Below are 25,953 nucleotides of genomic sequence, written 5' to 3'. Positions count from 1 at the left end.
TTTATCTTTCTTCCTTTGACCGTAAGCTGCGTGTGCGCGTGCACGCGTGTGAACGAACCGCCCGTGAGTAAATGTGGAGATGTCTGGAGTTATACTTGATGTGGACATGTCCTCTCTTTGGCAATCACCCTGTGAGCAGGACTTTTATGGACTTTATTTAAACACATTTGTGAGAGAAGAGCGAGGAGCTGCAGCAGCTGCAATCAGCAGCATTTTTTTTTTTCTGTGCTCTTTTTGGGCATAGTTTCACTGCGTTGTGTACACAGTATAAAAACAATCCTGCCTGATTTATACTGCGGGAACAGGAACACAGCAGGAATCATAAATTGGCATCGGGTAACGTTGTATTGTGAGGGTATGGCCCTGACTGGACTTGCCCTGACTTGTGCTGAAACCACTTCCTTTCTGTGTTGAGCACAGGACGCAAACAAAAAATTAAACATGTTTAAGTTTTGGCGTCTGATTTGCGCCTCTGTTTGGCATCCGATTTGCGAACTTTGCACCCCTCGCGCTGTTGTGGGGTCGAGCTGCATTGTCTCTGCACTGGGTTGCTTCCATGTGGCATCATCATGACGACACCTGACGCAACTTGAAGCAGCCCCGGTGTGAAAGGGGCTTTAGATACCTAATGATGATAGTGATAATGTTTTGGCCATGAAATAAACAAATCTGACACCTGTGTCTGCCTTTAAGACACATGTGTCAGCATCAGATGCATTGCTATCCAACTCAGCTGGGTCACCTGGCCTTTCAGATAGACCTCACATGCACCTGAGTGAATGGAAGCTTCTATAAAGATAAAGTAAAAACTGTTTACTATGGCTCAAACCAAAAATGCTTTGCCATGCAGCTGGAGTGCATGTGCTCTGTTTGCTGCACTCTGACATAGACATAGCATTTGGTTTTATTTTTGTGTTAAGGATTGCGTGTGGTGTGTAATGTGTTTGTGTAAAGAACTCATCGTTAGGCATCTTGATGTATTATCAGCAGAATATGTTTTTGGTTCCCACCTTTGAGTATGGACCACCCTTTGAAGACTGAATGCCTCCAATCTGGTTTTGCTGTCAGTGGTGTCTGCCAGGCAACCTACAAAAGACAAAAATCAGTATAAAACTATGGTACAAACCAGAATCATTCAAGTGTTGTATTTTTTACCATTTCCTTTTCCATCCATCCATCCATTTTCTTCTCATGACCATAGGTGAGGATCGGAACGTAGATCGATCGTTAAATCGAGAGCTTTGCCCCCCTACTCAACTCTCTCTTCACCATGACGGTCCGATACAGCGACCACATCACTGCAGATGCTGCACCGATCCGTCTATCGGTTGAGAACCATGGCCTCGGATTTGGAGGTGCTGATTTTCATCCCAGACACTTCACACTCGGCTGCAAACCACCCCATTTGTTTTTCCATTTATTTCATTGTTCATTTTGATTTGAAATCTGTTTTCTTGATAGCATGTTGTAATAATGCACATCCCTGGGCAAAGGCTGTACACAGGTTGTGAACTCGTACTTCTGTGTAATGAGTAGTGCACTGCTTTTCACAGAGTGGAAAATGTGGTCTGAAATATTGAATGCTGCTCTGTGTGAGTCATGACTGACTGTCTTGGTGTCACATTCAGATGCTAATGAAAATCACCCATTATAAGGATTTGTTTTGAAATGACAACTCATTTTGACATTGCACCAAAAAGACCTCATTGCCATTGTTAATCTCAAACACATAATCTTAGATCATATTTGTTGAATATCAAATGTTTGCTATAATTTAGTGGGGTTTTTTTTATTCTTTTTTGGAGGACTTCACCAACATCTAAAAATAATTTCCCCTAGACATACTGTATGTTTATGGAGCTTATCTGACACATAATTTTCATTTTCCAACATGCCCCAGGCATGAGGTTTATTTTTATTCTGCTTATGCACTGCTAGTGTGACACTGAATTTCAAAATCGGCAACACAAAGTAACATTAAACTGTGGTTAGCTGTGACAGTGAGAGACAAGGATAAGACAAGAGTGATCTTGAGACAAACTGTGTAACTTTTGACATCTTGTGTTTTTGCTTGGGGGGTCACCACAATGGCTGCATGGCTCTACATGTAAAATACTTAAAATAGGCTTTCATACAATTCGAGCTGGTTGTACTCTTCTATAATAATAATTTATGAGACATAATTTGACTGCTCTTTACCTCCACCAAGGTGTCATGGGTCAAAGTCATGAAGAACACTTACAGGCAAGAGACCCCTTTACAAAAGCACACACTGAAACACTGGGATTACGTACAGGCAGATTATTAACAGAAGGAGACCTGTTAAAGCAACAGGACCTGATAAGCAAAATTTAAGCATACAAAAGTTCTCAAATAATTACTCAGGATGCAAAAGCAAAAATAGTCTCTGAAATAATATTGAACTGATTATCAAGCAAACAAGAACTTAAATTTAAAGTAACTGGTCCATGATTATCAGACTCAGTCAGACAAACAAAAAGTTATTCTCCAAAGGCAAGAATCTCTGGAAGCTAATACTTATCTTCTAGAAATCATATATAACTCAGGAAATGAGGAAAGATGAAACAGGTACTATAGTGTGTCTACCATCAGGATCTGACACACAATCCGTCATCAACACACACACAAGGAACACAGAACCAAGAAACTCAGAATGGCATGGCAATGGGTTTCTAATGTGGATCTGACTGGCAAACTCTGACTATCCAGACCCATGTATGGTAGAAAGCCATTCTAAACTCCACGAAAATGAGTGAATTATCTCCCCAATGAGCCACACGGGGAAACTGGGAATTACGTCTCCAAGGAATGAATAAGGAAAATGTTAAAAAACAAAACATGGACTGAACTGAAGACCGAAGAAACATTGATGCTGCACATTTTCATGTTCTTCTTGCAGACATCCTTGAAGTGCTGTCAGGGCCTGATGGTTTATGTATTCTGTTCCTGGGGTTTTGGTTTGTTTTGTTCCTTTCTTGCTTTTGTATTTCTTTCTGTGTTTTCTGGGATTGTGGGGTTTTGTTGCTGGGGCCTGTCTGTGGTTCCTCTCTCTTCTTTCTCTCTCTCTCTCTCTCTCTCTCTCTCTCAGGCCATGCCCCTCTTCTGGTTCTTGCTATGCACTCCTGTGTGTAATTTGTTGATTGCCACCTGGAGCTTTATTAGCTCACAGCTTGTGTCGGTTGTTTGCCAGTTTGTTTGCGCCCTGTGCCTTCATACCAGCTCTCGTTTCTGTATTTCTAGATCTGCCTGCTTCAGGTATACTCAACCACCTGCCTGTTATTCCCAACTCGTTTTTGCCTGATGATCTTGGTACTGTTGCTGTGTTCTTTGGACTGCCTCCCCGTGTACCGACCATTGCTTCCTGTCTCATTAAAGTCATTTTGCAAACTGAGCTGTGAAAGTGAGTCTTGCAGTTGTCTCCTAAGAAACATGCCTGTCAAGTGCAGGTGTGGAAGACCAGCCAAAGAGTGCCTTCTACCAGCTCACCGTACAGTAGATCTTTATGATTGCGGCCCGGATCCATTCTCCTGAAGTGGCCAAGCCAACGAAGGCACCGTTCACCATGAATGGTGAACATGTTGCTCATGTTGGGGGGGTCCAAGACCTGTGTTGGGCACCTTTTCCTGCCATCCGATGTGCAGAATTCGTTGAAGGCACCTCAGTTGGTAGCTGTTGAGCTTTATCTCATGTCTGGCGTAGCTGGTTCATGGCTTGCTACCGTAGAGGAGTGTACTGAGCACGCAGGTCTGGTAGATGTGCAGTTTTGTCATTTCAGTGAGGCTCTCATGGAATGAAGAGACTACTGGGAGGAGTTTTGAGGGACAGCCGATCTTCTGCAGGAGCTTGAAGAGTCCGCTCGACTGACCATGTTGAAAGCCTTGGTCAGGTCGACGAAGGTGATGTAGAGTGGCATTTGCTGCTCTTGACACTTCTCCTGCAGCTAGCGTATTGAAAAGATCATGTCCACGGTAGTCCTCTCACCTCGAATGCCACACTGGGACTCTGGGTAAACACAGGAGGCCAAGGTCTGTAGACGTGCTAAGACAACACGTCAAAAACCTTCCCAACAGTGTTGAGAAGGCAGATGCCTCAATAATTATTGCAAGCACTTTGGTCTCCTTTGTTCTTTCTTATACAAGGTGACAATGTTCGTATCGCACATGTCCTGGGGAATGTGTCCCTATTCCCAGCAGAGACAGAAAAGAAGTGCAGGAGTTTTAGCAGCATAGGATTCCCACTCTTTAAGACTTCTGATGGGATGCCGTCACTCCGTGGGGCCTTCCCACTGGCAAGGCAGTCAATGGATTTTCCAAGCTCTTCTATGGTCGGGGGCATGTCTAGCTCTTCCATGACCGGCAGATCTGGTATGTCCTCAAGGGTTGTGACTGTGACAATGACCTGGTTGCGTACAGCTCTAGATAGTACTCAACCCAGCACTGCAGCTGCTTCCCCTGGTCTGTGATGACTTTGACAGTCTTTGATTTGAGTGGGGAGACTTGGAAGTGGATGGGCCTGTTGCCTTCTTGATGCCCTCATACATGCATCTTGCATCCCCCAGTGTCAGCAGCTGTCTGTATACTGCTGCAGATGTTCAACCAGTATGAGTTGGTGCAGTGGTGGGCGGTTTGTTGAGCTTTTCTCTTGATAGCTTAGAGGGCTTATAATGTGCTGGGACTGGGTGCTGCCTTGTAGGCCAGGAGGGCTCTCCTCTTGGCCTCAGTCACAGGCTCCATTTCCTCCCAGTGTTACCTGACAGTAGTTTTCTGAAGTGTTCCTGAGCCCATGCGGTAAGATCCTTTACACAATGATGTCGGTTTTTAAATGCAGTGCCACCTGAGGGATCAGGAGGTCACTGGCATTCGATGTTGGTTTTTGACGTTGCCTGCTTACAGTACAAAGTTTTCCAGATTCTCTGAATTTTCTGATTATATTATAGACTGTAGATGAAGGAATCCCTAAATTCCTTGCAATTGAACATTGAGAAACATTGTTCTTAAACTGTTGGACTATTTTTCATGCAGTTGTTCACATCTTTGCTTGTGAATTGGCTGAGACTTTTGGGGATGCTCCTTTTATACCCAAGCATGAGTGTCCTCAGTTCCAAAATGCTTATTGAGTGTTGTTAGAAAGGAAAAGTGATGTAACACAGTGGTAAACATACCACTGTCCCAGCTTTTTTGAAACGTGTTGCAGGCATCCATTTCAAAATTAGCAAATATTTGCACAAAACCATAAAGTTTATCAGTTTGAACATTAAATATCTTGTCTTTGTGGTGTATTGAGTTGAATACAGGTTGAAGAGGATTTGCAGATCATTGTACTCTGTGTTTATTTACATTTTACCCAACTTTCCAACTTCATTAGAATTGGGGTTGGAGGTAGAGGCCTTCTGTGCTGGGAAACCCAGATATCATTTCGTCTAGGGACTCATAGAACTGGTCTTTTTTCTTCTTGGTTGGAGTAGAAGGTTGGAGCATATGCACTAATGATGGTGGCTGGGCCTGAAGATGTTGAAAGCCGGACGGCAAGGATTCTTTCACTGCCAGTAGACAGTGGCTCAGTGGCACGTGACCAGAGTGTTCTTCACAAGCAAAACTGGTACTGTGCTGATGGGATTTGTCCAAGGACTTCCCCTGTCAAAAGGTGTAACTTGTTTCCTTATGTACCACTGTCTGCCAGCCGAGTTTCCTGGAGGCAGGCAATATCCCCTTTAGTCATGAGAGTTCCCTGTCCATGACGGCAGTGTTTGCGAGCATTGTCAATTTGATGCAGGTTAGCAGAGAGGCCAGGGCTGCAAAACGAAGATCTGGAGTCTTTTTCTTCTTTTGTTCTTGTTGTCTGGTGCAGAATTTGTGGCCTGCCTTTTGTGGTTTACTGTAAGCTTCAATGCACCCAGTGGAGCAAACAGGCATGGCGATACAGCACTTACTGGCTGGGAAGCTGCACAGCTTGACGCGGGTGGTAGCTGTGTAATGAGATGCGATGATCCCTCCCCACCATCAGAGGTGACAAATGGCACTCGTTCCGTCACAAAGCAGATGAGCTTATAAACTTTAAACTGGCCACTTCTTGTGTTGTTTTGGCATCTTGCGATGATGCTGGAGTGTCCTCTCCAGTGGAGCTACAAAGCCTAGGCAGGCTAATATGGAAGATCCGCTGTTGCCCATGCATCAGATACCCCCCTCTCCACGCTGTCACTGGTGGTCCAAAGGAAAAGGTAGAAGCCAATGCAGTTTGGGCAGTGGCAGCATCGTAGGAGGTGCTGAGAAAATGCTTAAGTTCAGCAAACAGACGACCTTAGGGGACTCTGACTCTGAATTACTCCTTGAGGTTTACTCCTGGAAGCCTTGTCCAAGATTGGATACAGCAGCGGAGGTTTGAGATCAGAGTTTCCTTCTCCTAGATGAACTGCCTTCCTAGGCTGACGAGTTCCATCTAAATGAAGCAACTGGTTTTGAGGCACCAGAGACCCGAGTTCACCCCTTCACCTGTCAGTAGCACAGTTCTGCCAGGCTTAGAAGCTAAGCCACACGAGCAGGCCAGGAGCTGGACTTAGTTGCCAGAGGCTATTTGAGACACATGCCATATCCTTCTGACTAACAGGTATATCCACCTGACTACCTTCCTGGTAGTCAGAAGGATATGGGAGCACTTTTTTAGGTAGTGGGAGCTTGTCCCCACTACCACCCCTGGCTGTAACAACCCAGGAGTAAAAGAAGCAATGAGTCAATTAAACAAGACATGCCAGGTGTATACACAGTGTTCAACCCCGAACGTGGATCATCTCCTGAGCCCCTGCAATGGCCATGTGACTCATAATGATACAACTGCAGTGATTTGGGCCTGACCCCAAGAGCCACAAGGGCAATGTCACATCAACTTTGCCATCAAGAGGACTAACTTTAACCAAGACTTCCATACCTTTTCAGATTGTCCACAGTCACAGCCATTTTCTCCCATCACGTGCATGAAGCATTGTGCATGCAGGTACCTGTGGTGGTAGCTGCAGTCTGTCAGTCTATGTTTGTCAATATTCAATATCTAATTTACCTTCATATCTACCAGAATCATATCTTGGCACTCTATCATACCCTTTCTTTAAATCCACAAACACACAATGCAACTCCTTCTGGCCTTCTCTATACTTCTCCATCAGCACTCTCAGGTCAACATTGTATCTGTAGTGCTCAATTTGTCTACATCAGTGCACCTGGCAGATTCTCTCCATGAGAAGTGCTGCAGAGTTTGATGTCCTTGATGGTGTAGTTGTGCTGATGCAAGTCGAGTGAAAACTATTGTTGTGAAAGGCGCAAATGGCGGGGGCGCAAATGAACGGTCAATAGATGAGCCAAAAATTAAGAATTTAATGTTGTGAAGGTGCACAACCGAACATACAGACAATCTCAGAATATGATTACATTCAATCCACAAAGGTGACGTGTGGGCAGGCTCGAGGATAGAAGACGGTCTGTCCTGAGAAGAGCTGGAACCACACGATTTCGCCGCCACCCGAACCTCGTGAATACTGGAGCCGCCAAGTCCCGAATTCCCAGGTGATCACCGTCCCCGACTGTCGGATCTGGTACTGCTGCGAGAACAAAGACAGTCAAGTGTGGGTGTGGTGTACACCCCAACAACGGTGGGAATGCCACCTCCACCTCTCACTCAATATGTGCAGAGTACCGCAGTGATTCCTCAGGGGAAATGAGTGCCGCCCTGCACTCACTCAGCCCTCACAGAAAAAGGGACCAGTACTCCTGCAAACACTCACAATATACAGATATGTTGCAAACACAAATGGGTGAGGATATTACCTCCAACGAAGTACGATATCTCGGCAACGAGGTGGAGATTGACGTCTGGTCTTTATGGAGTGAGATGATGTTGAGTAGATGGGTGACAGCTGTCAAGAGATAATGAGTGACAGCTGTCACCCCCGGCTGTGTCCGTGGCGGCAGCGCCCTCTCGTGCCTGAAGCCCGCACTTCAGGCAGGGCGCCCACTGGTGGTGGGCCAGCAGTACCTCCTCTTCTGGCGGCCCACACAACAACTATGACATCATGAACCCCATGCGAGCTGTATTCTATCCACATGGTTTCAGACCACAGTGCTCAAACCCAGTTTAGGATTGGCACTTATGCTGCCACAAAACAATCCACACAGCTCAGCAATGAAAATAGAGAACTTTTCTTTCTGCACTCCATGGATGCAACTCTGGTGCTACTTACCCCTGGAGAGTGGCACAGAGCATGAGAGTGGTGAGGGAAAGCCTCATCCCTGAAATGGACAAAACCACAGGAGAACATGAACAATGTTGTTTTTGGAGGGTGGTGACAGGTGAGGTGCTGAGGGGTCATGCACTGCATGGCAACATCCGGGTCCAAACGTGATGGAGTTCAGGCCAGTGGGCACGTGAAACTTCCTTTGTCTTAGCAAGAAGGGCTCTCTTTCAAAGCTGCCAAGGGAACTTGGGAAAGCTATAGTGATTGAGCTGTCTGAGGTATGACTATCTGAAAGTTTGAATCACTCAGTGGGTGGATAACCCTACTTTTGTTCTGGTTACCCCAATATGTCATATGCCACCCTATCAATGAGCATACAGTGCATCCGGACCGTATTCACAGTGTTTCACTTTTGTCACATTTTGTTATGTTACAGCCTGTTCCAAAATGGATGAAATTTCCCCCCCCCCCCCCCCCCCCCCCCCCCCCAAAAAAAAAATCAACACAAAATTACATTGTAATAACAACGTGAAAAAGTTTTTTTTGTTTGTTTGTTTTTTTTTTTTAGATTTTCACAAATTTACCACCTTTCCCATGAAACTCAAAATTGAGCTCCTGTTTCCACTGATCATCCTTGAGATGTTTCTACAGCTTAATTGGAGTCCACCTGGGGTAATTCAGTTAATTGGACATGACTTGGAAAGGCACACACCTGTCTACATGTAAGGTCTCACAGTTGACAGTGCATGTCAGAGCACAAACCAAGCATGAAGTCAAAGGAATTGCCTTGAAGGTCTCAATGAGCACAGTGGCCTCCTGAGACTCAGCCTATTCATTATGTTCTCTGTGGGCTGGTGAAAGGCTGGAATACCAAATGCAGGTAGCATCAGTAAAGTGAGATCAGCAACACTGTAACCACAGCAAAAAAAAAAAAAACAAACAAAAAAAATCAGTAGGCAAATCTGGCGACGAGGAGATATCCACACAGTGTTTTTAAAGAACGAGGAGCAATTATACTCGGAAGTGCCCAGACAGACAATGCAGAGGCTAACAATCCTGAAGTCAAACTATCAGAGGAGACTTGTCAAAATAAAAGCACTCCACAAAATAATGTGCAAGACAAGAAATACCAAAAATACTTTGAAATGACTATAACACAATAGAAAAACAGAACTGGAGCAAACCTGACCCATGACAGACTTCATCCTACCTCTGCAAGTACCACACTGAACACAAGTAAATATTGGCAAGGCTTTTTTTTTTTTTTTTTTTTTTTTTTGTAGTTTATGTTGATTTACACAAATCATTTGATTCAACTGATCAGGCTCCCGTCTGGGATATCCTAATAATTTGCAGTGTTGCCAAATTGGTGCTTGATATCATAGCAAACCTATGAGTGATGTACAGAGTGGGGACCAAATCTGAGTTTTTCCCCAGAGAATCAGTGCATTAAAAATACAGTCTTGAAAGTGCACTGAAAAAACATTTTGAGTTTTTACAATGTCATATATTTGCAAGTGGCACAGGTGAAAATTGTGATAAAGTCATGAGTATGTTGCCTCTGCATGGTGATTGCCAGGTGAATGACACCAGGCAGGATAATGGAATTATTTTTAGTATGGACTGTGCAATGCTTTGGATTGAGATGTGTTTTTTTTTATCCTGGTCATGACGTTAACCTGCATCCAGGACAGTAGGTGTTCCTCCAGTCTCTAGATAATTCTCTTTTTTGAGGGTTGGTGGCTGAATGGTATTCTCACCACCTCTCAAAGCTCCACACTCTGAAAATCATATTTCGTTTCTGTGGTCAGATGGAGTAGCTATGATGCTGCCTTCTATCAGCTGCCTTCTCAGTAATAGGGGTCAGGTGGCAATTTTGTTTTTTACTGCAGACTTCATCATCACCTAGTCCTCCACGATGAAAAAAATCCATTCCTTTTAAACACTGTGCATATTTAATGAAGCTGCAAGAATGGCACTACAACTCCTGCATACGACAATGAGTCCTATCCCATTATAAATTAGACTGCATGCCAAATGATATGCTGTGTTCACACACTAACAGGTTTTTAGGAACCAAGTTAGCTAACATAATTTGTATATGGCTACATATGCATGTTTATGTAATGGCTGAGTGGATCTTTGTCATTTGATTGGTAGCTGTTATGTCATCTGACATGGATTATTCATGCCATTTGCCGTTGTGTTTCATTGACCGTGCAATAGTATACAAATAATGAATGTTTATGAGTTCAATGGTATGAATATTTTATTCCATTCAATGAGGTGAAGAAGAGTTGAATGGTTGGTTCCAGTTTTCACCGAATAAAATATTTGTTCCATTGAAAGAATGTTAAAACATTCATTATTTGTTTTATATAATGGCTAAAATAGATCATTTGTTGTATGGCTGGGGGGCCTGGCTGCCTTTTTGTTTCTGTCTTTTGTTTTTCCTTCCAGGTGGCTTGCATTTGGGACTGAGTGGCTGTGTTGCTGAGGTTATCAGGACCTCACCCTGATCACCTGCGGCTCGTCAGGACTCACAGCTGAGGTGCATCTATATGGATTGGAACATGGTGGCATTTAAGACTGGAGTATACAGTGTGTATTTGCCAGAGACTCGACCTTGTGACCAGACGGGTGAGATCGTCGTCTCGGGAGCCATCTCATCATCAGTGGACGCAGAGAACGTCCAGGGTTTGATGCACGGTCTGTGAAAGAGGAGGGGGTGAGGTCTCACGCTCGTCAGCACACTTCCTGAGGTACGTTAGATTTTGTGACTAACATTTATACAGTCAGTAAATGTGGTGTCCCTCACACCTTTATTATATTGAGCTGTATGTTAGTCATGTATCGGTTTCCACTGCAGTGGAGTTTTGTGAACTGGATGTTCCATGCCTGCAGGTTGGGAAGTGATAGTAATCAAGCCAGGAAGTGTTTGCTGTTTGTACACCTTTAAGTGTTCTCTCTGTGTGTAGAGTGTGGACTCACATAAATGGTTCCTTCTTTCACAGACTCGGTTTGTTGCGGCCACCTGGGGGGTGTCGGCGGGGTCCTTGGGTCCGAACAGCTTCTGGCTCCGGACTGTTAGCGCTGCTGGGAGCGCACCACGCCAGACTGCACTTTCTGTTATTTTTGTATCACTGTTATGTATTAAATTCAGTTAGCCTTTGTACCGTGCTCTGCTTATTTCATACTGGGTCCTTCAAACGCTGGTCGGTTCTCCGAGCTGCGTCCGACACATAACATCATTGTCATTTTAGATTATATTGATTTACAAACAATAGAAAAGGAACTTACATTTTGGTACCTCCTCAGTGCCGCAAAAATAAATAAATAAATAAATAAAAATAATGTCAGAAATTAATCCAGCTTGGGTGTGTCACTGCAGCTTTGACATCAACAATCCAACACAAATTTTAAACAGGAGTCCAAAAATAATTCTGACAATGAAGTCCGCCATGCCGTGCATCAAATCGTCATCTGTCAGCAAAACAAACTCCGCCATGTTTGTTTTAAAGCTAAGCACTGCCCAGCTTGGGTGATCGTGTGCGTGTTCACAAAAGCAGGAAGGCGCTTGTGCATGTGTGTACTCCAAAAAAAAACAAAAGACTGTGTATTTCCTCATTGCAGTGAAAAAAAAATCACGTCAGATAGCTTACAGAGCAGTGGATTTGTTTTGTGTGTGTGTGTGTGTGCGTGTTGTGTGCATGTGTATGTGTGTGCATGTGCATGTGTTCACGCATGTATGTGCGCACACATGCATGTGTATGTGCATGTAGGTGTGTGTGTAGATGTGTGTGCATGTGTATGTGAAGAGTCCAATGATACCAAATGTATGAATCCAAATTTGCACTGTAAATGAAACCAAATTGCACTCTAAATGCAATGCAACACAAATGGGATGAATAATCCATGTCACATGACATACAAAGCACGAATCAAATGACAAGGATCCAATCAGCTGTTATATAATTGTTTTTGCAGTATTTAACGGCTGAGTGGATCTTTGTTTTCCAGTAAAGATAACAGCATCACCGAACACTTTTGATTCATGACTCCATAAGCTCTTCAGAGGAGTTCCTTAACTTCAAAGACCTAGGATCCAGAAATGCAAATGTCACTGCAGAGATAAGGGCAGCACCATGGCTTAGTGGTTAGCACTGTTGTCTCTCAGCAAGAAGGTCATGGGATAGATTCCCACCCTGTGTGGAGTTTGCATGATCTATCCAAGTTTGTGTAGGTTCCCTCCTGGTGATCTGGCTTCCTCCCACACCCAAAGACATGCAGTTTAGGTGAAGCGTAAGCTTTAAGTTGTCTGTAGTAGGTGTGTGTGCAGGTGTGAATGTGTTTGCCTGTCTATACTGTGGCACTGCGACAGACTGGCATCCTGTCCAAGGTGTACTCCACCTCACATCCTGCAACTGCTGGATGTGCTCCAGCACCCGCCATGACCCTTATTTGGAGTAAGCGGGTATAGAAAATCCTTATCCTTATTTACTCCTTATTGTGGGGTAAGCGGGTATAGAAAATCCTTATCCTTATTTACTCCTTATTTGGAGTAAGCGGGTATAGAAAATCCTTATCCTTATTTACTCCTTATTGTGGGGTAAGCGGGTATAGAAAATCCTTATCCTTATTTACTCCTTATTGTGGAGTAATCAATCAATCAATCAATCAATTTTTTTTATATAGCGCCAAATCACAACAAACAGTTGCCCCAAGGCGCTTTATATTGTAAGGCAAGGCCATACAATAATTATGTAAAACCCCAACGGTCAAAACGACCCCCTGTGAGCAAGCACTTGGCTACAGTGGGAAGGAAAAACTCCCTTTTAACAGGAAGAAACCTCCAGCAGAACCAGGCTCAGGGAGGGGCAGTCTTCTGCTGGGACTGGTTGGGGCTGAGGGAGAGAGCCAGGAAAAAGACATGCTGTGGAGGGGAGCAGAGATCGATCACTAATGATTAAATGCAGAGTGGTGCATACAGAGCAAAAAGAGAAAGAAACAGTGCATCATGGGAACCCCCCAGCAGTCTACGTCTATAGCAGCATAACTAAGGGATGGTTCAGGGTCACCTGATCCAGCCCTAACAATAAGCTTTAGCAAAAAGGAAAGTTTTAAGCCTAATCTTAAAAGTAGAGAGGGTGTCTGTCTCCCTGATCTGAATTGGGAGCTGGTTCCACAGGAGAGGAGCCTGAAAGCTGAAGGCTCTGCCTCCCATTCTACTCTTACAAACCCTAGGAACTACAAGTAAGCCTGCAGTCTGAGAGCGAAGCGCTCTATTGGGGTGATATGGTACTACGAGGTCCCTAAGATAAGATGGGACCTGATTATTCAAAACCTTATAAGTAAGAAGAAGAATTTTAAATTCTATTCTAGAATTAACAGGAAGCCAATGAAGAGAGGCCAATATGGGTGAGATATGCTCTCTCCTTCTAGTCCCCGTCAGTACTCTAGCTGCAGCATTTTGAATTAACTGAAGGCTTTTTAGGGAACTTTTAGGACAACCTGATAATAATGAATTACAATAGTCCAGCCTAGAGGAAATAAATGCATGAATTAGTTTTTCAGCATCACTCTGAGACAAGACCTTTCTGATTTTAGAGATATTGCGTAAATGCAAAAAAGCAGTCCTACATATTTGTTTAATATGCGCTTTGAATGACATATCCTGATCAAAAATGACTCCAAGATTTCTCACAGTACCACTAGAGGTCAGGGTAATGCCATCCAGAGTAAGGATCTGGTTAGACACCATATTTCTAAGATTTGTGGGGCCAAGTACAATAACTTCAGATTTATCTGAGTTTAAAAGCAGGATATTAGAGGTCATCCATGTCTTTATGTCTGTAAGACAATCCTGCAGTTTAGCTAATTGGTGTGTGTCCTCTGGCTTCATGGATAGATAAAGCTGGGTATCATCTGTGTAACAATGAAAATTTAAGCAATACCGTCTAATAATACTGCCTAAGGGAAGCATGTATAAAGTGAATAAAATTGGTCCTAGCACAGAACCTTGTGGAACTCCATAATTAACTTTAGTCTGTGAAGAAGATTCCCCATTTACATGAACAAATTGTAATCTATTAGACAAATATGATTCAAACCACCGCAGCGCAGTGCCTTTAATACCTATGGCATGCTCTAATCTCTGTAATAAAATTTTATGGTCAACAGTATCAAAAGCAGCACTGAGGTCTAACAGAACAAGCACAGAGATGAGTCCACTGTCCGAGGCCATAAGAAGATCATTTGTAACCTTCACTAATGCTGTTTCTGTACTATGATGAATTCTAAAACCTGTCTGAAACTCTTCAAATAGACCATTCCTCTGCAGATGATCAGTTAGCTGTTTTACAACTACCCTTTCAAGAATTTTTGAGAGAAAAGGAAGGTTGGAGATTGGCCTATAATTAGCTAAGATAGCTGGGTCAAGTGATGGCTTTTTACGTAATGGTTTAATTACTGCCACCTTAAAAGCCTGTGGTACATAGCCAACTAACAAAGATAGATTGATCATATTTAAGATCGAAGCATTAAATAATGGTAGGGCTTCCTTGAGCAGCCTGGTAGGAATGGGGTCTAATAAACATGTTGATGGTTTGGATGAAGTAACTAATGAAAATAACTCAGACAGAACAATCGGAGAGAAAGAGTCTAACCAAATACCGGCATCACTGAAAGCAGCCAAAGATAACGATACGTCTTTGGGATGGTTATGAGTAATTTTTTCTCTAATAGTTAAAATTTTGTTAGCAAAGAAAGTCATGAAGTCATTACTAGTTAAAGTTAATGGAATATTCAGCTCAATAGAGCTCTGACTCTTTGTCAGCCTGGCTACAGTGCTGAAAAGAAACCTGGGGTTGTTCTTATTTTCTTCAATTAGTGATGAGTAGAAAGATGTCCTAGCTTTACGGAGGGCTTTTTTTTATAGAGCAACAGACTCTTTTTCCAGGATAAGTGAAGATCTTCTAAATTAGTGAGACGCCATTTCCTCTCCAACTTACGGGTTATCTGCTTTAAGCTACGAGTTTGTGAGTTATACCATGGAGTCAGACACTTCTGATTTAAAGCTCTCTTTTTCAGAGGAGCTACAGCATCCAAAGTTGTCTTCAATGAGGATGTAAAACTATTGACGAGATACTCTATCTCCCTTACAGAGTTTAGGTAGCTACTCTGCACTGTGTTGGTATATGGCATTAGAGAACATAAAGAAGGAATCATATCCTTAAACCTAGTTACAGCACTTTCTGAAAGACTTCTAGTGTAATGAAACTTATTCCCCACTGCTGGGTAGTCCATCAGAGTAAATGTAAATGTTATTAAGAAATGATCAGACAGAAGGGAGTTTTCAGGGAATACTGTTAAGTCTTCTATTTCCATACCATAAGTCAGAACAAGATCTAAGATATGATTAAAGTGGTGGGTGGACTCATTTACTTTTTGAGCAAAGCCAATAGAGTCTAATAATAGATTAAATGCAGTGTTGAGGCTGTCATTCTCAGCATCTGTGTGGATGTTAAAATCGCCCACTATAATTATCTTATCTGAGCTAAGCACTAAGTCAGACAAAAGGTCTGAAAATTCACAGAGAAACTCACAGTAACGACCAGGTGGACGATAGATAATAACAAATAAAACTGGTTTTTGGGACTTCCAATTAGGATGGACAAGACTAAGAGACAAGCTTTCAAATTAATTAAAGCTCTGTCTGAGTTTTTGATTAATTAATAAGCTGGAATGGAAGATTGCTGCTAATCCTCCGCCCCGGCCCGTGCTACGAGCATTCTGACAGTTAGTGTGACTCGGGGGTGTTGACTCATTTAAACTAACATATTCATCCTGCTGTAACCAGGTTTCTGTTAGGCAGAATAAATCAATATGTTGATCAATTATTATATCATTTACCAACAGGGACTTAGAAGAGAGAGACCTAATGTTTAATAGACCACATTTAACAGTTTTAGTCTGTGGTGCAGTTGAAGGTGCTATATTATTTTTTCTTTTTGAATTTTTATGCTTAAATAGATTTTTGCTGGTTATTGGTGGTCTGGGAGCAGGCACCGTCTCTACGGGGATGGGGTAATGAGGGGATGTCAGGGGGAGAGAAGCTGCAGAGAGGTGTGTAAGACTACAACTCTGCTTCCTGGTCCCAACCCTGGATAGTCACAGTTTGGAGGATTTAAGAAAATTGGCCAGATTTCTAGAAATGAGAGCTGCTCCATCCAAAGTGGGATGGATGCCGTCTCTCCTAACAAGACCAGGTTTTCCCCAGAAGCTTTGCCAATTATCTATGAAGCCCACCTCATTTTTTGGACACCACTCAGACAGCCAGCAATTCAAGGAGAACATGCGGCTAAACATGTCAGTCCTGGTCCGATTGGGGAGGGGCCCAGAGAAAACTACAGAGTCCGACATTGTTTTTGCAAAGTTACACACCGATTTAATGTTAATTTTAGTGACCTCCGATTGGCGTAACCGAGTGTCATTACTGCCGACGTGAATTACAATCTTACCAAATTTACGCTTAGCCTTAGCCAGCAGTTTCAAATTTCCTTCAATGTCGCCTGCTCTGGCCCCCGGAAGACAATTGACTATGGTTGCTGGTGTCGCTAACTTCACATTTCTCAAAACAGAGTCGCCAATAACCAGAGTTTGATCCTCGGCGGGTGTATCGTCGAGTGGGGAAAAACGGTTAGAGATGTGAGCGGGTTGACGGTGTACACGGGGCTTCTGTTTAGGGCTACGCTTCCTCCTCACAGTCACCCAGTCAGCCTGCTTTCCCGACTGCTCGGGATCTGCCAGGGGGGAACTAACGTCGGCTAAGCTACCTTGGTCCGCACCAACTACAGGGGCCTGGCTAGCTGTAGAATTTTCCACGGTGCGGAGCCGAGTCTCCAATTCGCCCAGCCTGGCCTCCAAAGCTACGAATAAGCTACACTTATTACAAGTACCGTTACTGCTAAAGGAGGCCGAGGAATAACTAAACATTTCACACCCAGAGCAGAAAAGTGCGGGAGAGACAGGAGAAGCCGCCATGCTAAATCGGCTAAGAGCTAGTAGCTACGCTAACCTAGCGGATTCCTAAAAACACGCAAAGTGAATAATGTGTAAATAATTTAGAGGTGATTCAGCAGAAGGAGTGCTTTAGTTAAGGCACCAGACAGGCTATGAAGCAGCACAGGTAACGCACGGCAACAGTGCTAAAAAATAAAATAAAATAAAAATCCACCAGACAGGCTGTGGAGCAGCACAGGTAACGCACGGCAACAGTGCTAAAAAATAAAATAAAAATCCACCAGACAGGCCATGGAGCAGCACAGGTAACGCACGGCAACGGTGCTAAAAAATAAAATAAAAATCCACCAGACAGGCCATGGAGCAGCACAGGTAACACACGGCAACGGTGCTAAAAAATAAAATAAAAATCCACCAGACAGGCCATGGAGCAGCACAGGTAACGCACGGCAACGGTGCTAAAAAATAAAATAAAATAAAAATCCACCAGACACGCTGTGGAGCAGCACAGGTAACGCACGGCAACAGTGCTAAAAAATAAAATAAAAATCCCAATAAAATAAAAATCCCAAGGAATCTTGCAAGAACTCAGTGGCAAGCTCACACTCAAACAGGAAGTGCCGACTTCTCAGTCACAGTGAAACAGGAAATTGTCAGCAGACAAGAGCGGAAGAGAATCTAAGCGGGTATAGAAAATCCTTATCCTTATTTACTCCTTATTGTGGAGTAAGCGGGTATAGAAAATCCTTATCCTTATTTACTCCTTATTTGGAGTAAGCAGGTATAGAAAATGGATGGCTCAAAGACTTACCATTAGTAGGAAATGTTGCATTATCAGTAAATTGAAGTCAACAGACAATCTTTGTAACATTCAAGTGTATGTCCTTGAGACGCTTCGCCACACCTTTACTGCAACATCTTTCAAAGCTTCTCGTTTGTGGGTCTTTCTGCCTTCACTTTTGTCTTCACTAGTGGAAATGCATGCTCTATTGGGTTGAGGTCTGGTGAATGGCCACTGAAGAATATTTAATTTCTTTGCCTTGAGAAGTTCTTGGGTTTCCTTGGCAGTATATTTTGGTTCAGTATCCATATGGTGAATTTTCCCCTATCAGTTTGAATCTGAGCAGATGGTATGGTGCTGTACACTTGAATCCTTTGTGCTACTTCCATTAGCAGTCCCATCATCAACAAGAGCAATCCAAGATTTCTGACATCCGCCAATCTGGCTCCGGATCACCTCCAAAATTCAGTGGAGTCGTCCAACCCTAATATCTATCCGGAGTGCAAATTTAGTGAGAATCCGTGAAGTAGTTTTGATATAATCCTTCAAAGCCTATATAAAGTGAAATTTAGATCCAGAATGTGGATCTGGATCTCCTCCAAAATATAATGGAGTCTTCCATGGCCTAATAATTATCTATTGTGATAATTTCATCAAAATCCGTGGAGTAGTTTTGACTAATCCTGCTAACAGACAGATAAATAAATAAATAAATAAATGCCTGTAGCAGCCAAACTACACCATTTAACACACAAATTCACCATAAGCACTTTTCAGTAACCAAGCACAAAGTCATATGTGGTTTCACTGTGGTTTCTGCCTACAACATATCCAGTCCAAATTAATGTCTGCTGACAGAACTCCTGCTTTATGTATTTTAATGCCTTTTCATGTCCAACTGGGTGTTGACACACTGAGATGCAAGGCGTATTTGATCCAGATCCAGACATTAAAGGTTTCTTTCATGTCACCCACAAACCACAGGTGGCAGCGACCACCTGTTCTCGATCATATACAAATGATCAATGGCACAGATCAAAGCCTGATGGCCGAGTCTCACTGTCCTTCTTTTGTTCACGTAAACAAAGCAGTCCTGCTTCATTGTTCACCAACTTGTATAAATGCTGTATATCTGATGAATAAAGAAGGCTATTTACTTCTAAGCTCACTCACTTTTCTCTCATGCACGTCTTCGACAGCACTGACATATGTCGAGGTCTTGCTGAATGGCATGCTGCCGTTCACCAGGAGCTTGGCTGCAAAGCTCCACACTGGCGACCCACAACTGCCAGACCAGTGTTCCATGACATGAGCCGTGAACCTCTTCATTGGTGACCCCCGATATCCACTCAACGTTTTTGAAGGGCAAACAGACATGATGCCGGTGATCGCGGAGCCTGTTTCATCAACTGACAGCCGACACTTCGGTCGTGGCTTCACCCCTTAAAACCCACAATGGGGACCGGACGGCAATGGAGTGGTCATCCTCAGCTGCACGCTTTGAATCGCCAGCGCCCAGCAGGTGGAGGTGATGCCACTGGTCTCTTCGCCACTCACACGATCCCACACCCGCACATCTCCTCCACCTCGCCTCACACATCAGTAGCGCCTGAGCAGAATGAAAAACAGCAGAATCAGTCAGCTGGAAAAACTACTCTAAAGGTATAATTCACTACCAATAAATCAACAAGAACACAGAGAAATTACTATGGTGATCGCCGACCACTAGCCCTAAACTTCACTCAGAGACCCAAAATTTAGATAAAGTTGATGCCAAGACCTGTTCCGTTGCTAATAAAATGACTTTAAAATGATAGGAAGCATCGTATCATACTATGCCAGTATGATTGCCATATGAGAGGGAGAATAGATGTGTCTTAAGTGTAGACTTGGAAGTCTCAACAGAATTTGACTGTTTTATTGACACAGAGAGATCATTCCACAAAACAGGTGCACGATAAGAGAAGGCTCTGTACCCAACAGACTTTTTATTCACCCTAGGGACACAAAGTAGTCCTGTACCCAGATAACGCAGAGCCCGGGCCAGTACGTAGGGTTTGATTAGGTCAACTAAGTAGGGAGGTGCCAGTCTGTGAATAGTTTTATAGGTTAGGCAGACAGCTGAAGCTCACGTCAATCACAGCAGCCATTAATCACACAGCTGGCGGAGCCTCACAACTGGGTCCAGCAGCTCATCGCCAGTCACACAGTGGATCAGCACATCACAGCCGCAGAAAAAGTAGATGCGGCCCAGCTTAGATTGGCACTCGCTGAGCTCACTTCAATCACAGCGGCCACAGCAGTGCCCAGGCTGCCCCGCAATGTTTTCACAGGGAACCAGGCTTCTTTGTCTCCGCTGCATGGATGCATGACTGATCCGCAACGATCTACAGGACAGCGACATATGTTATCACTGCAACACAGATACGACGCCTGCTCCGCGATGCTCTTCAAGACAGCTGCGTCCCTGCGCCCTCAACAGACTCCTGTGGCGACAAGCGCTGACCTCTTCACCTCCGGCACTTTCTCCACACACAGCCTTCCATTGGCACAGACCAACGGCAGCCGTTTCACGAACTGAAGCGGCACTTTCCCCACATGCAGTGGGCAGTCTTTCCTCAGCATGGCTGCAACGGCCAGCTTTCAACAGCTTTACAATGCCACAGTCATCATCTCACATCCCGCTTACATCACCTGTTTCATGTATTGAAACAGCACAATCACCCCACACAGTCGGCCAGGCGTCCAGCGGTACAGCTCGACCAGGACAACCGTTTCATGGGCTGGAACAGTACCATCATCGCTTCATACACCACCCATAGCAAACTGATGAAAGCATCATTTCATTCCATGAAACGGTGATTTTATCACTCTGTGAAGCCTCACAGCTGCAGCCTTATCACATCACACACGGCAACAGTAAAACAGTCAGATTCTGTGGAGACTTTCAAGTCCAGACTTAAGACACATCTATTCTCCCTCTTGTATGGCTAGCATACTAGCATAGATGGTACTAGACTTCCTATCTTTTCAAAGTAATTTAGAACAGAACAGGTCTCGGCCTCAACTTCATCTAAATTTTGGGTCTGTGACTGAAACGTAGGGCTGTCAGCTGCCAGTCACCTTAGTAATGTCTCTGTTTTCCTGGTGATTTACTGCTGATAAGTTTTTCCAGCCAACTTTTTCTGCTTTTTCTCTCTGTCCGAGGTACATACGATGGACAGATCCGAACTCAAGGAAGGACTGTGAGGTGGAAGACCTGAGGCAGGTGCTGCATGCTGCAGTCTTCATGTGAAAGTGACCATGTTGCAGGGACAGGTCTACTGACGGCATGGACAACCCCTGCCTATGTGGACTTCTCATCATCCTTATATTAGTTGTACTACAGTAGTTTTCATGGGAAACAAGGTACCAGTAGATTCAGTAGATTCTCACAAATCCAACAAGACCAAGCATTCATGATATGCACACTCTTAAGGCTATGAAATTGAGCTAATAGTAAAAAAAAAAGTAGAAAGGGGGGTGTTCACAATAATAGTAGCATCTGCTGTTGATGCTACAAACTCAAAACTATGTTCAAACTGCTTTTTTAGCAATCCCGTGAATCACTAAACTAGTGTTTAGTTGTATAACCACAGTTTTTCATGATTTCTTCACATCTGCGAGCCATTAATTTTGTTGGTTTGAAACTAAGATTTTTCTCGTTTACTAGTGTGCTTGGGGTCATTGTCTTGTTGAAACACCCATTTCAAGGGCATGTCCTCTTCAGCATAAGGCAACATGACCTCTTCAAATATTTTGACATATCCAAACTGATCCATGATACCTGGTATGCAATATATAGGCCCAACACCATAGTAGGAGAAATATGTCCATACCATGATGCTTGCACCACCATGCTTCACTGTCTTCACTGTGAAGTGTGGCTTGAATTCAGAGTTTGGGGGTTGTCTCACAAACTGTCTGCGGCCCTTGGACCCAAAAAGAACAATTTTACTCTCATCAGTCCATAAAATATTCCTCCATTTCTCTTTAGGCTAGTTGATGTGTTCTTTGGCAAATTGTAACCTCTTCTGCACGTCTTTTATTTAACAGAGGGACTTTGTGGGGGATTCTTGCAAATAAATTAGCTTCACACAGGCGTCTTCTAACTGTCACAGCACTTACAGGTAACTCCACACTGTCTTTAATCATCCTGGAGCTGATCAATGGGTGAGCCTTTGCCATTCTGGTTATTCTTCTATCCATTTTGATGGTTGTTTTCCATTTTCATCCGTTCTTCTGAACAATGTCTTGAACGTCCCATTTTCCTCAGGCTTTCAAAGAGAAAAGCATGTTCAACAGGTGCTGGCTTCATCCTTAAATAGGGGACACCTGATTCACACCTGTTTGTTCAACAAAACTGATAAACCCACTGACTGAATGCCACACTACTATTATTGTGAACACCCCCTTTTCTACTTTTTTTTACTAATAGCCCGATTTCATAGCCTTAAGAGTGTGCATATCGTGAATGCTTGGTCTTGTTGGATTTGTGAGAATCTACTGAATCTACTGGTACCTTGTTTCCCATGTAACAATAAGAAATATACTCAAAACCTGGATTAATCTTTTTAGTCACATAGCACTACTATTATTCTGAACACTACTGTATGTTGTTTGATTTTCTATTTTCTGTTTCTTCAGCTTTGTAAAACTTTTCAAAACCTTGTAAATGTTAGAACAGCCAAAGCAGTGGGTCACCCCTTTGAGTCTGGTCTGCTTGAGGTTCTTCCTCAATATCTTCACCGGAAGTATTTCCTTATCACTGTCACCTGTATGCTGGCTCTAGGGGTTGGTAAGGTTAGACCTCACTTGTGTGAAGTGCGTTGTGGCAGTTTTGTTGTGATTTGGCGCTGTATGAATAAAATAAATTAAATTAAATTAATTAAATACATGCCTTATAACATGATTGCTCCTTAATTCAAGCACACTCTTAAATTGCGACATTGGATCCATTGCACTTTCTGTGTGTTTCTACCTCAGCTTTTCTTTTTGTTTGTTTTATTTTTAGTTTTTGTTTGTTTTTAGGTACCTGGCTGCTATGACAGCTGAAATAGATCGACATTCATATCAGGTTGGCTATCCATAATGAAAGTGTTTTAAAACTATAAAACAAAGCCATTACAGCGTTTCAATTACATTCATAATGCATTTTGGTCGGTTGTCACATTTCAATGTTTAAGACTAACAAATAGCCATCGCAATACAACTTTGATCAAATCATTGCAATGTTCGAGTTGGCTTAACAACCCATATACACTGTTAAACACTTATGTCCCATTTACAATTTAAAACCAAATTTTGATTAATCCAACTCAGCTCAATGCTGCAATTTAAATTATATGATCGTTTTTGTCAAGTGGATTTCTCAAGGTTCAAATCAGGCACTGTGAAACTTGAATGAATTATTTAGTGCATGAACTCTCCTTTCTGATAAGAGAACCCTCTGTGGATATCAGCAGCATTTTCCCACTACAGCATAGCACGATATTGTATTCTTGAGAGATTTGCATTTGTATAGAGCAGATTCAATATGTCACATTGATCACGATTCATTTGGTTTGACGTCTTGTAAACTCTGTCTGGTTTTAAAAAGACTGAACCTTTTGTAAAGACCGACGTCACTGTGTGAACAGAAAAGGTTAAGTTACTGACTCAGAGCTACAGTGTGAATTTATATTCCCATCACTGAGCACACAGAAACCAGTGTGTAATGTTCATGGATGAGTTGTTAAGTGCAGGTGAACAGTCTGAATAAGATGGAATCACATTTACATCCATTATTTACTTAATGCTGGATGTCTTTTTCTTGAGTAAGCTATATGATGAATATGCTTTCTTTCTATTTTCTATCTTGAGGTACTGTGAAATATTAAATGTGGAAAACAAAAAGTAAACAAAACAAAAAGTAAAACAAAAGCAGTATGTGTTAATATAGTGATATTTTTCACCAAGCAGGCATTCTACTTTTAATAAAATAAAAAGTCCATTCTTGTTTTGAATTTATGATGTGATTTATGTGATTCACTGTGATCTGTTAAGCGTGAAGACGGGCAAAGTGAATCTGTGCCCTTCAAACACTGCATCATCCATTTGTTCATGCATTTATTTCCTCTAGGCTGGACTATTGTAGTTCATTATTATCAGGTTGTCCTAAAAGTTCCCTAAAAAGCCTTCAGTTAATTCAAAATGCTGCAGCTAGAGTACTGACGGGGACTAGAAGGAGAGAGCATATCTCACCCATATTGGCCTCTCTTCATTGGCTTCCTGTTAATTCTAGAATAGAATTTAAAATTCTTCTTCTTACTTATAAGGTTTTGAATAATCAGGTCCCATCTTATCTTAGGGACCTCGTAGTACCATATCACCCCAATAGAGCACTTCGCTCTCAGACTGCAGGCTTACTTGTAGTTCCTAGGGTTTGTAAGAGTAGAATGGGAGGCAGAGCCTTCAGCTTTCAGGCTCCTCTCCTGTGGAACCAGCTCCCAATTCAGATCAGGGAGACAGACACCCTCTCTACTTTTAAGATTAGGCTTAAAACTTTCCTTTTTGCTAAAGCTTATAGTTAGGGCTGGATCAGGTGACCCTAAACCATCCCTTAGTTATGCTGCTATAGACGTAGACTGCTGGGGGGTTCCCATGATGCACTGTTTCTTTCTCCTTTTGCTCTGTATGCACCACTCTGCATTTAATCATTAGTGATCGATCTCTGCTCCCCTCCACAGCATGTCTTTTTCCTGGTTCTCTCCCTCAGCCCCAACCAGTCCCAGCAGAAGACTGCCCCTCCCTGAGCCTGGTTCTGCTGGAGGTTTCTTCCTGTTAAAAGGGAGTTTTTCCTTCCCACTGTAGCCAAGTGCTTGCTCACAGGGGGTCGTTTTGACCGTTGGGGTTTTACATAATTATTGTATGGCCTTGCCTTACAATATAAAGCGCCTTGGGGCAACTGTTTGTTGTGATTTGGCGCTATATAAAAAAAATTGATTGATTGATTGATTGATTGATTTGTCATAAGGCTCTTCCATGTCTACTTTGGCAGAAAGTGTTTTAAATGACATACATGAAACAACTCCTGTTTACTTGTTCAACTTACCAATGAATGTCAGCCTGTGTATAAACAGATTTTATAACATTTGTTACACTGGTTTTGACATTTACCATTGCAGCCAGTCTCTCTCACTCATCCTTTCACAGTGTTTGATACTGTATGTGGTTCATGCATGCAAACAGAAGACACACAAATATTTTTGTAGTTTAGTTTTTTATTTGTTTGTTTTTAATATTTTCCCTCTCAGTGAGTACTTAACCAAACACTTACAGAAGGCCCGTGGGATCCAGTAAGTTCAGAGGCGAAGTCAAAGCTTGTGGGAACTAATCTTTGATGGTGTTTTTGCTTCCTTTCAGATCACCACAGTGCCCATCCATAGGTCATCTGGAGTGTCTGAGAGTCCTGAGCTCGGTTCTAGTGTGTTTAAGGAATGCAATCTACAGCTCTGTAATGTGCTAAGCCCTGTCATTTGTATTTTTATTTTTTTTTAGAATTTATGAAACAATAAAAAATTAATAATGAAAAAAAAAAGGAAAGTAAGCCTAAAGTCCCCCCCCACCCCCCTTTCTGGGATGGTGGTGGTGAGGATCTCCCTCAAATTTGAGTCCTCTATGAGAGGACTGGGAGTCCTGCGCAATATCTGAAGTCTTCCTAGGGCTGGAAATAGAGCTCAGATCTGGAATCTGCAGGAGCAATTCTTCCAGTTTGGGAGTCACAGTCCCAATAGGTCATACGGCACTCAAAATTGGTTAAGGATATTGAGATTAAGGCGGCATAGAGACTTAGTGGTTAACAGTGATGCCTCACAAGCAAGCAAGAAGG

The 25,953-nt window shown here is 42.9% G+C and overlaps 1 long non-coding RNA gene across 1 annotated transcript; it reads right to left on the bottom strand.

Annotated features, from left to right (window-relative positions):
* Positions 1-3,840: 3,840 nt before the first annotated feature.
* On the bottom strand, positions 3,841-20,442 carry LOC117527047. Its single transcript, XR_004565418.1, has 3 exons — positions 20,325-20,442; positions 4,899-4,903; positions 3,841-3,851 (listed from the first exon to the last, which is right to left on the bottom strand). It is a non-coding gene; the product is annotated as an uncharacterized LOC117527047 (long non-coding RNA).
* Positions 20,443-25,953: the final 5,511 nt, after the last annotated feature.

The sequence above is a fragment of the Thalassophryne amazonica genome, chromosome 15 (genome assembly GCF_902500255.1).
Source record: "Thalassophryne amazonica chromosome 15, fThaAma1.1, whole genome shotgun sequence".
NCBI lineage: Eukaryota > Metazoa > Chordata > Actinopteri > Batrachoidiformes > Batrachoididae > Thalassophryne > Thalassophryne amazonica.
Note: the sequence above shows the minus strand (reverse complement) of the source record. Positions and strands in the feature narration are given on the sequence as shown.